At 42.5% G+C, this 15,731-nt stretch overlaps 1 long non-coding RNA gene across 2 annotated transcripts; it reads left to right on the plus strand.

Moving 5' to 3' along the window:
• The first annotated feature begins 904 nt into the window (after window positions 1-904).
• LOC136179438 (uncharacterized) lies at window positions 905-8,485 on the plus strand. 2 transcript variants are annotated; one of them, XR_010666583.1, is made up of 4 exons: window positions 905-3,421; window positions 5,002-5,109; window positions 5,289-5,338; window positions 5,559-8,485. It is a non-coding gene; the product is annotated as an uncharacterized lncRNA (long non-coding RNA). The 2 variants fall into 2 exon arrangements; XR_010666582.1 differs by having other exon boundaries at window positions 911-5,109; window positions 5,559-8,483.
• Window positions 8,486-15,731: the final 7,246 nt, after the last annotated feature.

A 15,731-nucleotide genomic window follows, 5' to 3' on the forward strand; every position in this document is an offset into this window, starting at 1 on the left:
AGAGAGTGTTTGAAAATGTAAAATTGTCTTTGTCGAGTGAATGGGAAAAATTAATCAAAGAGAAGGAGGGAGTGATGCAGGACAATGCGGTGGGGATCTCCCTGTGCCTAGGGGAGAAGAAACACAACATTACAGATGTCACTACAAAAATTTGGTATAGATGCGCAATCACACATAGAATACAGAAACCCACATCCGAAGTTAAATGGACAGACACATACCCGGACATAACAAGCAACATGATATGAAAGAACATTAACATTCCGCATACACCGCATGCAATATTTGATTTAGATTTCAAACTGAGGCACAGGAGGATCTTCACCTGCATCGTCCTGCATCAGATCCATAAGGAGAGGTATGAAAGAAAGTGTTGTGTATGTGAAAGTATGGATGAGGATTTAGTACATTTGTTTGTTACGTGTGGGGAATTGGTTTATTTTTGGGGAAAAATAAGAGAAATGTTGGGGAAATGTAGTGGGAATGAGTGTTGGAATGAAAGGGGGTGGGAATTGTCAGTGTTGTTGGGGGTGGGAACAAAACAAAAAAATCACAATGTAATGAATATAATTTTGGCTTTTGCACGAAAAGCGATTTTTAACAGGAGGAATTATGCACTATATGAAAGCAAGAGAATGAATGTGTGGAGAATGTTTGTGAATGAATGGAGAGCACATCTTAAATTGTTGCACGTAGCAAATGAGAGTGAGTTTGTGAGAATGTGTGTGGAAGGGGCGAATGTGTGTAGAGTAAATGAGGAGGGAATTATGTGGGATGTGTAAATTATTTTGTTTTTGTTTTTTGGTACAGGGTTTTTTTTTTTGGTCATGGGGAGAAATGGGTGGTTTGATTTGGGGGGGGGGGGGGTTCAGGGGATTTTGAGAGTATTTTGGGGTTTTTCTTTGTTTTTGGGGGTTGTTTACTTTGGGGGGGGGGATTCAGGAGAGTTTTGATGAGTTGTGGGAATCAGGGGTGGTTTGAGTTTGTTTGCTTTATTTTCATTTTGTTAGGCTGTCGTTTGTTTCAGAGGGGAGGTTTGATTTCTATGGTGTATGTATTGTGATAGTATTTGTTGAAGCTAAGCAAGGTCGGGCCTGGTTAGTACTTGGATGGGAGACCGCCTGGGAATACCAGGTGCTGTAAGCTTTTTCATTTTTTTTTATCAAATGCTTTTTTTTTATCATATAGACACAACAACACAACATCACAGCAACATAAAAACACAACGACACAACAACACAAAGACACAACAACCAAACAACATAACACAAAGAAACACTGCTCCTATTGGACAAATAAACAGCTTCAGTCACAGAATCAAAACTGTCAGTCCTCAAGAACACAACACAACAACACAGAGACACAACACAGAGACACAGAGACACAACAACAACACATAGACAAAACGACACAAAGACACAACAACACTGAGACACAACAAAAAGACAACAACACAAAGACACAACAAAAAAAGACACAACAACACAAAAACACAGACACACAACAAAACAACACAACGACACAGAGACACAAAGACAAAACGCAGAGACACAAAGACACAACAACAACACAGATACAAAAAGAAACACAAAGACACAACACAGAGACAACAAAAAAACACAACAGAGACACAACAACATCACAGCAACACAACAACACAAAGACACAGAAACACAACACAGATACACAACAACAACTACACAACAACACAGAGACACAAAGACACAACAACACAAAGACACAACACAAAGACACAACAAAAAGACACAACAACACAAAGACAAAAAGACAACAACACAAAGACACAAAGACAGAACACAGAGACACAAAGACACAACACAGATACACAACAACACAAAGAGTGTGTGTGTGTCTGTGTTTGATGTGTGTGTGTTGTGTGTTTGTGTGGGTGTGTGTGTTGTGCCTATATCTGTGTGTGTATTGTGCCTCTGCATGTGTCTGTGTGTGTGTGTCTGTCTGTGTGCATGTGTGTCTGTTTGTGTGTGTGTGTTTCTGTTTGTGTTGTGTCTGTGTGTGTGTTGTGCCTGTGCGTGTGTGTTGTGTGTCTGTTTGTTTTGTGTTTGTGCGTGTGTGTATGTATGTTGTGTGTCTGTGTTTGTTGTGTGTATGTGTATGTGTTGTGTGTGTGTATGTGTTTGTTGTGTGTGTGTATGTGTTTGTTGTGTGTGTAGCGCTTACTATGTATCAACTAGTCGGAGATACAGCGCCCTGGGTTCTTCTCTTAGAACTCACGTTAATCTTATTACTATTATTGCTCCTTTAAGTTTATATGTCCTGTAAATGAACCTACCTTACCTTGCTTCCTCGTACACAAAATGATTTGGTTCGGTTTTTAAATATGCTTATTTATTAAATCGACCAAGAGGTGAATATGCATTTTAAAGTATTTATTGACAATTATCAATGTATTTACTTTTTAGTAAATGAAAACAAACAAAACACACTCTCAGCACTCAATTAGAGTAAAACTACCACGAGGTAAATGAAATGATAGGCAAGTACCCTTTAAACCTGACTAATGGCCCTCTTGAGCCACCATACAAACACTCTTATGATACTTATCTAGTTGGTTATCAAAATACCATGAGACTATTTAAACTGACCAAAAGAAATAACCAGCTATTACTAGTTCACTTTAAGTGCTTAAATCCGTTAGAACACATTAATACACTCTTTAACACTTTAATGTGGGCCCACACAAAAATAACAAAAGCCGGCATTAAAATAAACAACACCCTGTTGCAGGCCTGAATTGAGTTTGATGCAATGAACGTTGGCGGCACGGCGTACTCACTCACCCACGTCGAACAGTCAGTTCAACGTTAATCCAGAAAAGGCAATAAAGAAGAAGACTTGTCCAAACCCGGTTCAGCCCATAGACTGTAAAAATAATGGACGGGACAAGGTCCCCGGTCTAGTGAAGCTTTTATTTTTAGAGCTCCCCCTACTGACTGGCTGCAGTATAGGTCATAAACCCCGCCTCCTCAATGATAACAGATGGGATGTGGGTCAAACTGTAAAGCTAAAATACTCGTCACATAATTTTTTTCCAAACATAAACTCTGCTGTGATCATTAGTTATTATCACCCTACATTGTGTTCAAGTGCTCATTTTTCTGTGAAGTTTGTTTTAAATAAGTTATTTTTAAATAAGTTATTTATGATTCATTTTGAGGTTGAAAAATGGGATTTTACGTCATATTTGACGATGATTGACAGCCGCGGATCTTGCGTAGCTTTCTTTGTCAATAGCAAAAGTTACGTAGTGAAGGAAAGCTGAGACGCCATTTAATTTTTCTGTTCAGTTTTTTCGTCTTTTTTGAGCTGGCAAAATGAGTTGTTCTGCAGTAAACTGTTCTAACCGACCTGTGGGAGATAAGGGATCTTTGCAGTTTTTTCGGTAAGTAAAAAAGTGATTTATGTGTCATTGGTTGGTTAAAGTTGTTATCTAGCTAGCTAACACATAAGCAGTCTAAGGTTAGCTGAAATGTTGTAAAGCTAGGTTACTTATCCGGCACGATTTATCTTTTTATTTTATTTTATTAAATGAGCAAACCTAATAATTGACATGCTATGTTTCTTGATATTGTTATGTCGTTATTGTGATTGAAATTGTATTTAAAACCAAGAATCGTAATATAAAATCCGGTTCATTGACTGTACAGTTAATTTTACAGCAAAAATAAATACGTTTGGTCAAGTCTCAAAAAAGTATCTAGGGCAAAAACAAAGTCACGTAATTGTAATCTGGCCTGCATCATTACTAATGTGTACATGTTTACAGTCTGAGTGATAAGTGGGCTATACCGAGAGTAACAGGTTTTACTTTCACCGTGCAGGCTGAAATTCATAGTACTATATACGAGGGTAGAATATTTCTCTATGTATCCAGATAAAACTAAAGGTAAGATGTGATTTAATATAACTGTTACTGATTTAAGAGACAAACCGAAACGTGAACGCAAACATTAACCGGCGGTGGTGTAATGTATATTAACCGAGCATCATGCTGCTTAAACGTGATAAATGTTCTGCATTGGCTTCCACACACACCAATTCCAACAGTCACAAGTTGATCATATTGTAAATTTAATGACACTCATTGAGAAATTGTTCTAAAAATTTACAAAACCTGACAAACATTGCGGTGATTGTGACTGTGTCTGTATTTAACACCTTTGAAAGGAAGGTGTTAATGCAGGAGACCAGTGTTACACACAACATGCTGCTGTTATTGTAGTTAGGAGGAGACATAGGAGGAGACAATAAAAGAAAACATAAAGATCGCGTTTTCCCCCACACACGTTAATATGTTTTAAATGTCATGCATTTATTTTTTATTTCGCTTCAATAATCGTTAACGAAGAGAAACACCAGGATTAAACTACAGGCTATTGTTGCCTTTTTATAGCCAAAGAAAACTGAACATTCACAGCCTCTGTATTCAAAAGAATTTCAACATTGACATTTATGTCGTCCTATTTCCCTCTTTTCATCAACATTATATTTTAAACAGGGATTTCCTTTTTCAGGTTGCGCGTCTCTCCCCCAGCTCGCCCCCTCCGGTGCGCTCCTCTCTATAATGCGCTCGTCTCCTCCCTCTAAAGCTGCTGCTACTCTGTAGGACGCTCTGATTGGGGGACCTCACCAATAAAATACTATTTTATATTTTATATTTTATAAGCAGTTTGCCACCACACTGCACTTTTACTCTCCAAAGGCATATGAGCATGTGCGTGACAACTTCAACAAAGCTTTACCACACAGTCACACCATCCGCACAGCTGATCCAGGATTTACTGTAGCATCTTTTACAGCACTAAAAGGTCATGTACAGGCAAACAGAGAGAAGGGAAAAGAAACAATCTGTGCTCTCAAACAACAAAGCAGTCTCAAATCTTTTTGAGGAATTACAGCTAATTTTGTTTTACTTTGCATAAAGTGAAGTAATTTGATTGCATCTCTGTGGTGTTCCTGTAGGTGAGGATGATGCAGCCAGACTGAAGCAGCAGCTTGTGAAGGTGGACGCCATCATATTGTCTTTGCAGTGCTGATTCTGAAGAGAGCGCCTTCACATAGGACTCATAGGTAAAATGATCTCTCATATGATTGGACCGTGTTATTGTAACCGCTATCGGCATCAAAGTAATTTTAGTAACAATTTATAATCCTTCCTAAAATGTAAGGAAGACTAGCAGAAGATTTTAACAACCTCTACGGTTCTGCAAGAAGTTCATGTTTAAATTGTTCTTCTTTCTGTCTTCAAGGAAATCAATGCTCAAAGGAAACAGCAGTCCAGACTCTAATTCCAGCTCCGGTGAGGTTCTGCACACAAATTGGCTGTCTGATTATATGAGAATGTTTAACATTAGTTTAATTTATCAGGCTGGCCCATGTGATGACAGTTTAAAATAATCTTCAAAAGAAAGTGGCAGGAACACTTTTGTCTTAAAACATAAATTCATAAAGCTGATCATATTATTGAATTCATCATGTCTTATTATATATTTTGTTTTTCCTCATGTTGGGCCACACAGGCTTAGGACAGTCAAACAATGGACTTGGGCCTGCACCTCTGTAAAAGCCTCATTTGAGTTATTCACTGAGATCACAAAGAGGCCTAAAAGGACTCTTAATCCCAGAATCCCCTGCGGTACTTCACACCTACGCGTGAAGTAAGTGGGGGACCAGAACCTCTCTCTCCTCATTGGAGGGGACCTGAGGTAGACCCCCCATGGAGCAGGCCAGGCTACAAAAACTCCAAGACTTCCATTGCTCGACCTCTTTCCACGCGCTGACTTCTAGTGCTCGGAGACCCAAGCTCACCTCCTGTTTCCTGCAACAATCTTCCTTTGTTTTAAGTTTTTTTGGCGCGCAGGTAATCCGCAGCCGGCAGTGTTCTAAATTCCGAGCTCGGATTGTCCAGTGAACGCATCTCAGTTTCTCGGAGAGCGTCAGACTATAACAGATTATCAGAAAGATAACGGTCTTATTCCGTCCTGCAACGAAAGGACATCAAAGGACATCTTTCCACTCGACGGAGAACCAACGAAGCCACTCTCGCCGTAAGGGACCCTCGCCGCCATCAGACGCCTCTGCAACAGGACGGACAGAAGATCTGCTCCATCGCCGGACTCTTTTCCTTCACCAATTGCGGACAAAGCGATTCACAAGTGAGGCTTAATTAGGTCTGGGCAGAATTAGCTTTAGAGAGTGTTTTTAACAATTGTTGATCGAAGCAGAAACTGTAATTTTTATCTTTGTTGGACCACTGCGTCCTGAGTTTTAACTGTTTAAAATTCTTGTTGTTGTTTCGGACCGCTGCAACCTATTTGTGTTTAGCGTAACAGCGTTATAACTGGGTATTACTCTTCTGATCAGAAAGGCCAGCGTAAGCCATATGAACTTGAATTTGGCTATTGGTTTGTTTCTGTGAATGAAGGGAATTACTCCGAGTTGTGGCGCGGGAGTCGGACTGTGATCCGGCCTCTTCAGGCACGCATTTCTCTTTTATTCTCTTTTATCCTCTTTTATTTCCCCTTCTACGAACATACACACACACATATTCCCGTGTAAACGTACATCTGGAGACCAATTCCACCACCGCGCCACGTCCCACGTGGTCGCCAAGGGCAACCACGTGGGACGAAGTAATCTCCCCCCCCCTTTTCTCTCCCTTTCATCCGCACGCACGCACCCAGGTCTTAGGTTTGCGCCATCATGAACGACCACGTGGGTAAGAAGCCATCTCCCCCCTTTTCTTCTTCCCCCTCTCTCTCTCTCTCTCTCTCTCTCTCACACACACACACACACCTACATTCACACCCCTTCCACAAGCCTTTGCTTGATAATGTTTGTTGCTTAGATTAGTTTATAATAGTTATTTGTTTAATTAAGTTCATTGATTCTGGATTGATGTTCCTTTGTTTAAATAAATTCTGTTATAATTTAAGAGAGCAGTTGTTTGTGGTTACTGGTGTATTTACATTGTGATATATGCTGAGTGCGAAGGCTTTGTGTACGGATTTCACGCCTTCAATTTATTAAATATAGTTATTCATTATTAATAATATTAGTAATTAAATAACTAATTTGAGACCTATTTGAGTGATATTTTGGTTATATTTACCTGATTACAGGTTGGTGCCCCAAAATGAGATTAAACATAGTTTAATGATATTTTATTTATATTATTAATAATTAAGTATAATTATTAAAGAATATAACCAAAGTTGACTTGACACAACCCTAACACTCATAAATAGTTCTCCTGTCATAAAAACAAACTTTAGAACCTGAAGCTTAGCAGAACCTGAGGACAGATCTGATTTCAGGTCTGAGGCATAAACATCACAGTAAAATTCATTATACTTTACATTTAACTCTGTGATTGTTTTTCTTTATTACAGAAGATGCTCTCAGATTCAGATCCATCAGCAACCACTGACAACATGGAGGACTCGTCCCCTGAGCGTTTCCTATCCTCGATGGAGTTCTTCTCTTCAGTTATTAACTCTTGAAAACAGCAGCACAAAATGCCAGACTGTTTGACAAGTCTGTGATTGAATAAATTGAAATGGAATCTCATACGTATCTTGCTATGCTTATTGGCTTTAAATGTTTAATATTAAATAAGTTTGAAGGCCATTTATCTCAGACGAGACCAGCTGAGCTCGTCTGTTAGCTTTGCTGTTGTCTTAGCTGTTGTTGGTCAAGAAGAAATTAATGTCAGTTCAAGGCCTTTTCAAATGTGAACTATAAACTTAACTGCTAAATTATTTTACTGTGACCAACACGTTGTTTTACTCCAGTTAATCAGAAACAGTCATATCAGATTTTTTAAAAGTTTATTTAAACATTTTATGAAAAGAAATCTTCAATAAACAACCCCTGGCTTCATTAACCATGTGGAAAATAAGTAAGGGAGACCATCAGGTTGAATTGCTGGAACATAGGAGAAAGTATAAAAAATAATTTAACAAAGAAATCCCAACAAAAATCAAATAAAGTATAGAGATCCTGGATGATTGTTTGACTGTTAAAATATGATGGAAAAGCAAATCCAACACAACCCTCCAGCATCTGGCCTTTCAAACACAGGGCAACATTATGTTAAGAAAAATAAATTAAATATTGACCTGGATCTCTGTGTTTTATCTGAGGATGACTATGGTAGCCTTCTCACTGTTCACTGTCACAAAACACCAGACTCTGTCCACCTTCTTCAGACGTCGATCAGCTCCTTTTGGGTGATGGCAGAGAGGACTCTTCATCTGGGAGAGCTGCTGGTGTAAGGTCATTTCTACCACAGTGGATGAGCAGGGCATCGGGCACAGCTCTTAGTCCAAGCACAGGTGAAAAAAGGAGGAGGTTCCTTCAAACTATGTGACCCCAGCCAGACCTCTGTAACGGGTGTGCAGACGAAGGTTGAAATTAGTCATTTTTAGGTTCTGTTGACTGTAAAATGGAAAAGAAAACATCACCTTTCTATTTAACATTTAGCTGGTGTATGACTCAGTGTGATTTTTATTTTTAGAAGACTGTATTGTTAACAATCGCTTGTTTTGACAATCCTCTTATGAAATTTAAATAAAAATCACAGGATATATAACTTTTAACAGATGATTTTAATTAACACTTCACCTCTGTGGAAGATGTCAGACCAGCTGCTTTTATCTCTTCTTTGCCTAAATGAAGATACAAAAAACAATTGATTTACTGTTCATTTAAATATATTAGAAAAGCAGACATGACTCACATTGCAGACTATCAGTTTCTAACAAAATACAACATATCTTAACACCTGTAGTCTACGGTCTGTGGTGCTAACCTAGCTTAAATATAGCTTAAATATAGAACAATTTCGGCAAAAACAGAGGACCCAGCAGCCCACGTATTTTCAATAATGATCAAAATAGCGGGATTTTTTAAAACACAGTGTGTTTAAATATTAGACTTTGAATATGGTGGTTTGTTGTACTTACACAGTTCTATATCGTAGACAGGCAGAGCGCTTTCGGCATGGCTGGGCTGCGTAAGTCATCAGGGCAGTATGCTAAGTGGGCGGGGCGTTTTACCAGGGCTCCTGCCCCCGGACCCTACTGCGCAGACTCTGGCTCCAAATGACGTCAAAATCGCAAGATGGAAGCGCCCCTAAGCGGCGTATTTTGGCTTCAAGAACGTTGAGTGGGAACAGCTACAGTGCGCGCCCACTGGTTCAGCCGTGCTGAAGAAAACTCCACTCTCCGTCAGTGGAGGAAGAAAAGTCCACACCTCCTCTCTGTGGCACTGAAGAAAAGTCCGTAGCTCATCTCACCAGCCGCTCTCAGCTGTGGCAATGAAGAACAGTCCAGTAACAAAACAGAAAGGTAAAGCAGGAGGGAAACAACGGTGTATGAGAGGTATTAAGGATCCAATAAAGGGTGGCAGCAATCACCTCAGGGTGTCGGGTCAGGACACTATTTTTGATGCAAAGGTGTGTGTGAGGAAGAAAGATGGAGAATCCGGTTCCAGTTCAAGCCATTTATATAAATTTCAGGTGAACAGTACAAGGCATGAGTTTGAGGCCTTTCCTTTCCTTGAAATAATTGAACCTATGTGTATTTGTGTGTGGTTTTATCTCACGGACGCACACAGTAATAATAAAAGTCCGTCAGAAATACACGAGTCCTTTTAGTTGAATCCAAAACTTGTCTGGGCATGTCTCCCTCATTGCCGTTACTTCAGAGATGCGCTGTGCATGCTGCGTTCAGGGGCGCTCAGACAAAGAGCAACACACTCAGAAACGGGAGATGCAGAACAAATACTAACTTGAACAGGCCTTTTTTACAGCCGCCCCCAAATTTGTTAATTAAATTTGCCATCAGTGAGGTTTCTGTCATGTATCCGTCCCTTATTGGGGTAGCGCAGGTAATCGGATGAGGCGTACCACAGGGCGGGTGTAGGTTCGGTCCTTCACTTGGACAACTGCTGTTCTTACTTTGCCATCTTCTCCAGGAATAACAGCCTTTACAGTTCCAACTTGCCATTGAGCTCTTGGAAACTGCTGATCAATGACAAGGACGATAGTTCCAATAGTGATGTCATCTTTCTCTGTGTTCCACTTCTGTCTTGTCTGTAAGGTGGGTAGGAAGTGCTGTATGTAGTGTCTCCAGAAATGATCAGCAAGGACTTGAGTGTGCCTCTACCTTTTGCGACTGAGCAATTCGGTTTCTGGGTAGACGACTTGTGGGAGGGAGGAGTCTGGCCGCCCCATCAACAAGGAGTTTGGTGTGACAGGATCTGGGTCAGCTATGTCTGTCGAAACATAACCCAGCGGTCTGGAGTTAAGGATGCTCTCTACCTCGATAAGAACAGTCCTTAACACCTCCTGAGACATGCAGCGCTCCTAAGTTGGTGCGGAGAGCAGTCTTCACTGATCGCACCTCGCGTTCCCAAGACCCGCCAAAGTGTGGAGCATTTGGGGGATTGAAACGGAACCGGATTTGTTCAGCTGCCAGCTGGTCTCGAAGTGCAGGTTCCATGCCATTAAATACGTCATGCAGTTCCGTACTGCCTCCTTTAAAGTTAGTGCCCTGATCTGACAGAAGCTCAAAGGGTCTTCCTCTGCGACCAATGAAGCGTCGGAGCCACATCAGGAAAGAATCTGCATCCATATTGACCAAAAGATTGAGGTGCACTGCCCGAGTAGTAAAACACTTGTACAGGATGCCCCACCTCTTCTCGGTGCGCCTTCCTACTTTGATGAGCATTGGTCCAAAACAGTCCATTCCAGTGGAGTAAAAGGCAGGTTTGAAGAGTCTCAAACTTGAGGGAGGCAAATCAGCCATTTTCGGGACCTGATTGTCAAAGTGCTGAATTAGCAGCTTTGTGACAGGGTGAGAGGGAGCTAGAAGTACTGGGTGCAGAAACTCCGGGCTCAGGCTTTCACATCTGCGGAGTCTGCCACCTACACGAATCAGGTCAGCAGACTTGTCATACTCAGGAGAAAGAGTAAGCAGTTTGCTGCTTGTTGGGATGGCTTTCCCTGATCTGATTAATCCAAATTCATCGGGGAAGCTCTCCATCTGAGCATGTCTCAAGAGGACAACCTCTGCTTCGCGGAAGTCATCAGATGTAGAGTGAAAACTGCTGTCAGCTGCCCCGTGTAGTGCCCTCGTTGTGGCTTCCAGGAGTTCCTGATATGTGCTGAATTGCTGGATATCAGGTAAGGTGGGACTGGCAGTTCCTGTCAGCAGACCGCTGTTGGGGTTGTATCAAGTCAACTTTGGTTATATTCTTTAATAATTATACTTAATTATTAATAATATAAATAAAATATAATTAAACTATGTTTAATCTCGTTTTTGGGGCACCAAAATATCACTCAAATCAGTCTCAAATTAGTTATTTAATTACTAATATTATTAATAATGAATAACTATATTTAATAAATTGAAGGCGTGAAATCCGTACACAAAGCCTTCGCACCCAGCTTATATCACAATGCAAATACACGAGTAATCACAAATAACTGCTCTCTTAAATTATAACAGAATTTATTTAAACAAAGCAACACCAATCCAAAGTCAATGAACTTAATTAAACAAATAACTATTATAAACTAATCTAAGCAACAAACATTATCAAGCAAAGGCTTGTGGAAGGGGTGTGAATGTAGGTATGTGTGTAAAAGAGGCCGAGTTCGGCCCTACACGATCTGTGTCTCTGAGGCGTCTGGATAGCCGCGAGTGTATAAATCTCTGTGCGTAATGGCGCGGTGGTGGAGTTGGTTTCCAGATGTACGTTTACACGGGAATGTGTGTGTGTGTATGTTCGTAGAAGGGGAAATAAAAGAGGATAAAAGAGAATAAAAGAGAAATGCGTGCCTGAAGAGGCCGGATCACAGTCCGACTCCCACGCCACAACTCGGAGTAATTCCCTTCATTCACAGAAACAAACCAATAGCCGAATTCAAGTTCATATGGCTTACGCTGGCCTTTCTGATCAGAAGAGTAATACCCGGTTATAACGCTGTTACGCTAAACACATATAGGACGCAACGGTCCGAAACAACAACAAGAGTTTTAAACAGTTAAAACTCAGGACGCAGCGGTCCAACAAAGATAAAAATTACAGTTTCTGCTTCGATCAACAATTGTTAAAAACACTCTCTAAAGCTAATTCTGCCCAGACCTAATTAAGCCTCACTTGTGAATCGCTTTGTCCGCGATTGGTGAAGGAAAAGAGTCCGGCGATGGAGCAGATCTTCTGTCCGTCCTGGTGCAGAGGCGTCTGATGGCGGCGAGGGTCCCTTACGGCGAGAACGGCTTCGTTGGTTCTCCGTCGAGTGGAAAGATGTCCTTTGACGTCCTTTCGTTGCAGGATGGAATAAGACCGTTATAATCTGTTATAGTCTGACGCTCTCCGAGAAACTGAGATGCGTTCACTGGACAATCCGAGCTCGGAATTTAGAACACTGCCGGCCGCGGGTCCCCCCTTACTTCACGCGTAGGTGTGAAGTACCGCAGGGGATTCTGGGATTAAGAGTCCTTTTAGGCCTCTTTGTGATCTCAGTGAATAACTCAAATGAGGCTTTTACAGAGGTGCAGGCCCAAGTCCATTGTTTGACTGTCCTAAGCCTGCGTGGCCCAACACCACAGAATGCTGTCTTTCTCAGCTCCTCAGTCTCTTCAGTAGATTCTCCAACAGGTGCCTGTGGCCAGTGGTTGGGAGGGAGTAGTAGAAAGGGTGGACCTTTGCTCCAGCGATTCTCTCCAACCAGCTGAGACAGTTGTTTCCCTCTTGTGATATCATCAGCAGGATTGGTCACTGTGTCAACATAACGGCAGGCAGCTGGGTCGGAGAGCTCCTGTATTTCTGCCACTCTAGTTCCAACAAACACTTTATATCGGCAGGAGTCTGACTGAAGCCAGTTAAGTACTGTGGTTGAGTCTGTCCAGTACACTATCTCAAGGACATCAATCGTCAGCTCCTTCTTCAGGACTGAAGCTAACTGAGCTCCTGTTAGTGCACCACACAGTTCAAGCCTTGGGATAGAGAGTTGTTTCTTGGGTGCAACTCTTGATCTTGCAGCAATGAAGGCTACCTGGATATTTCCATTCTCTTCAGTGCGCAGGTAGGCCACAGATCCATATGCACGTTCAGAGGAGTCGCAGAAAACATGAATGCTGCGACGGCTGTCGCTACAGTCCTGGTACGGGTCTGTGTAGCATCTTGGCAATGTTATTAGCGACAGTTGAGGAAGCTCTGATACCCACGCTTGCCAGGCCTGGAGCAAGTCTTCTGGGAGGTGGGGATCATCCCAGCCCCTTTTCTTGTCCCAGAGCCGTTGCACAATGATCTTGGCTCTTGTGGTGTATGGAACAATGAATCCAAGAGGGTCATACTGTTGAGCAAGCAGCCGATAGATGTTACGCATGGTAGGTTCCGAACTTTCACTCTGTTGATGCTTGTACCGCAGAGTATCAGACTTGCACTGCCACACTAGTCCGAGAGTGCGGTTAGGTGACTTATGACAGACGGAATGTTGCTAGCCCATTGTCGTAGTTCAAATCCACCTTCTTTTAGGAGTGATTGCAATCGGTCCACCAGTTCCTTAGCTTGCTTTGCAGAGGGCAGGCTCTGCAAACAGTTGTCAACATAGAAACAGCGATCTATAGACAGGCGAGCCTCTTCCTCTGGCTCTGTGTGGCGCAGGACATGAGTTTGTAGCGCAAAGATGGCACAACACGGACTGCATGTTGTCCCAAAGGGGAGCACCTGCCACTTGTAGACAGTTGGTTCTTTGTCTAACTGCATGTCATGCCATAAGAAACGGAGGAATGGTTTGTCTTCTTCCAGCAGGCGGACCTGGTGGAACATGCCTTTAATATCGCTGCTGATGGCGACTGGATGCTCCCTGAACCGTAGGAGAACTCCTAGCAGACTCGATCCCAGTGTGGGACCAGGAAGGAGGTGGTCGTTCAAATTCTGGCCCTTGAATGTGAAGGAGCAGTTGAAGACTATCCTATCTTTTCCATTGTGGTGTACCATGTGGTGGGGTATGAACCATGAATTTCTGCTCTCTTCAGCCTCTCCTGGAGAAATGGGTGTAATATAGCCAGCATCAAGCAGTTTGTGAACCTCCTTTGAGTAAGTTGCTGCTTTATCAGGTGCTCTTGTTAGCCTTCTTTCTGTTCCACGTAGCAGATTCAACACAGCCTCATTTGTAGCATGGAGTGGAGGAAGAATTCCTTTCCACAGAAGTGGAGTAGCATAGCGTCTAACCCCATCCACTTCTACTCTAGTTGTCTTCTCCTCAAGCTGTCGGACTGCCTCTGCATCCTGTTTCGACCTGGTGATGAGCCGCTCACTCCGATAAGGCAGCGTATCTAGTTGCCAGAGTTTCTCAACATGGTTGAAGAGCTCAGTTTCTGGAGGGGTACAGGAGGTAAACAAGCACTGTTGTGGAGTTAGACGATGGCGAAGGAATCTTGATGGACCTTGAAGAGTCCATCTGAGTCTTGTATGTACTGCTGCTGGTCCACCAGGAGGGCCTAGCCTAACTGGTTCCACTGGAGTTATAAGATGGGGATAGTCAGACCCAATGAGCAACAGTGGTTTGCATCCTTGATGGTTGGAAGCGGTAGATCTTTGAGGTGACAGTACCTTTTCTGCAGGGCTTTAACTGGGTATGAATGGCTGGCTAGACCAAGTTCCTTAGCAGTGAAAGCTCTGTAGATTTGGAATGTGCGACCAGGATGTGATGCAGAGGCTACAGAGAAGGATACTGTGGCTCCATGAATAGTGCGAACCTCTTGACGAACAGTGCGGAGAGCTAAGTCTTCAATTGCTCCTTGAAGACCTAAGCGATCAGCAGCTTCCTGTAGAGGTATGGTGCGCTCCGAACCATCGTCCAATATAGCGTAGGTCTCAAGGACCTTGTTGCCGCTCTGCAAGATGACACGACTCAACTTGAGTAACACCTGGCTACTGTTTGTTGGATCTAGGTACAGTGTCTCTGAGGTGGAACTCACCAGGCAGGAGCTTTCTGTAGTTGGTTTAGACCTATCTGTTGCTGCAGGGGTTTGGCTGGTATTGACGTCATGGAGAACCTCAAGGTGCTTCCTGTCACACTATTTGCACTTGGCCTTCAGGGTACACTTTGCAGCTAGATGTTCACGACCACATCTCCAGCACCTCTTGTTTGTCTCAATCCACTCTGTCTTCTGTTCCTTTGACATGACTTTAAAGTTGCTCTCCGATTTCTCCTTCTGCTCACTACCATGAAGAATAGTAGTGGGTTTCTGGGACTTCTGGAACTCAGCACGACGATCTTTGCATGGAGCTTGTTTCTCTTTACCTAAGTTGCTGCAATATTGGCTTCCATCCACCTGTACACGAACCTCATACTCAAGCCACTCATCTAGGTCAAGCAGCGTTGGAATAGGAGGGCGAATGGGGATCACAAACCTCTGGAAGTTAGCTCTAAGGTCATGTGGCAACTTAGACAAGAGACGGGACACGTGCGAGCCGCACTGTAACTCTGTCCATCCCTGGCCTCCCAACTGATGTAACATACCAACTAGAGCACGGACTTGGAGTGTGAATGACTTGAAGGATAGGATATCACCACTCTTGATGTTAGGTCCATCCATCAAATTGGAGATCCGCTTTAATGCAAGTTGTTGAGGTTGACCATACATCTCTGTCAGTGCCCTCATTGTATC

The sequence above is a fragment of the Labrus bergylta genome, chromosome 6, assembly GCF_963930695.1.
Source record: "Labrus bergylta chromosome 6, fLabBer1.1, whole genome shotgun sequence".
Lineage (NCBI taxonomy): Eukaryota > Metazoa > Chordata > Actinopteri > Labriformes > Labridae > Labrus > Labrus bergylta.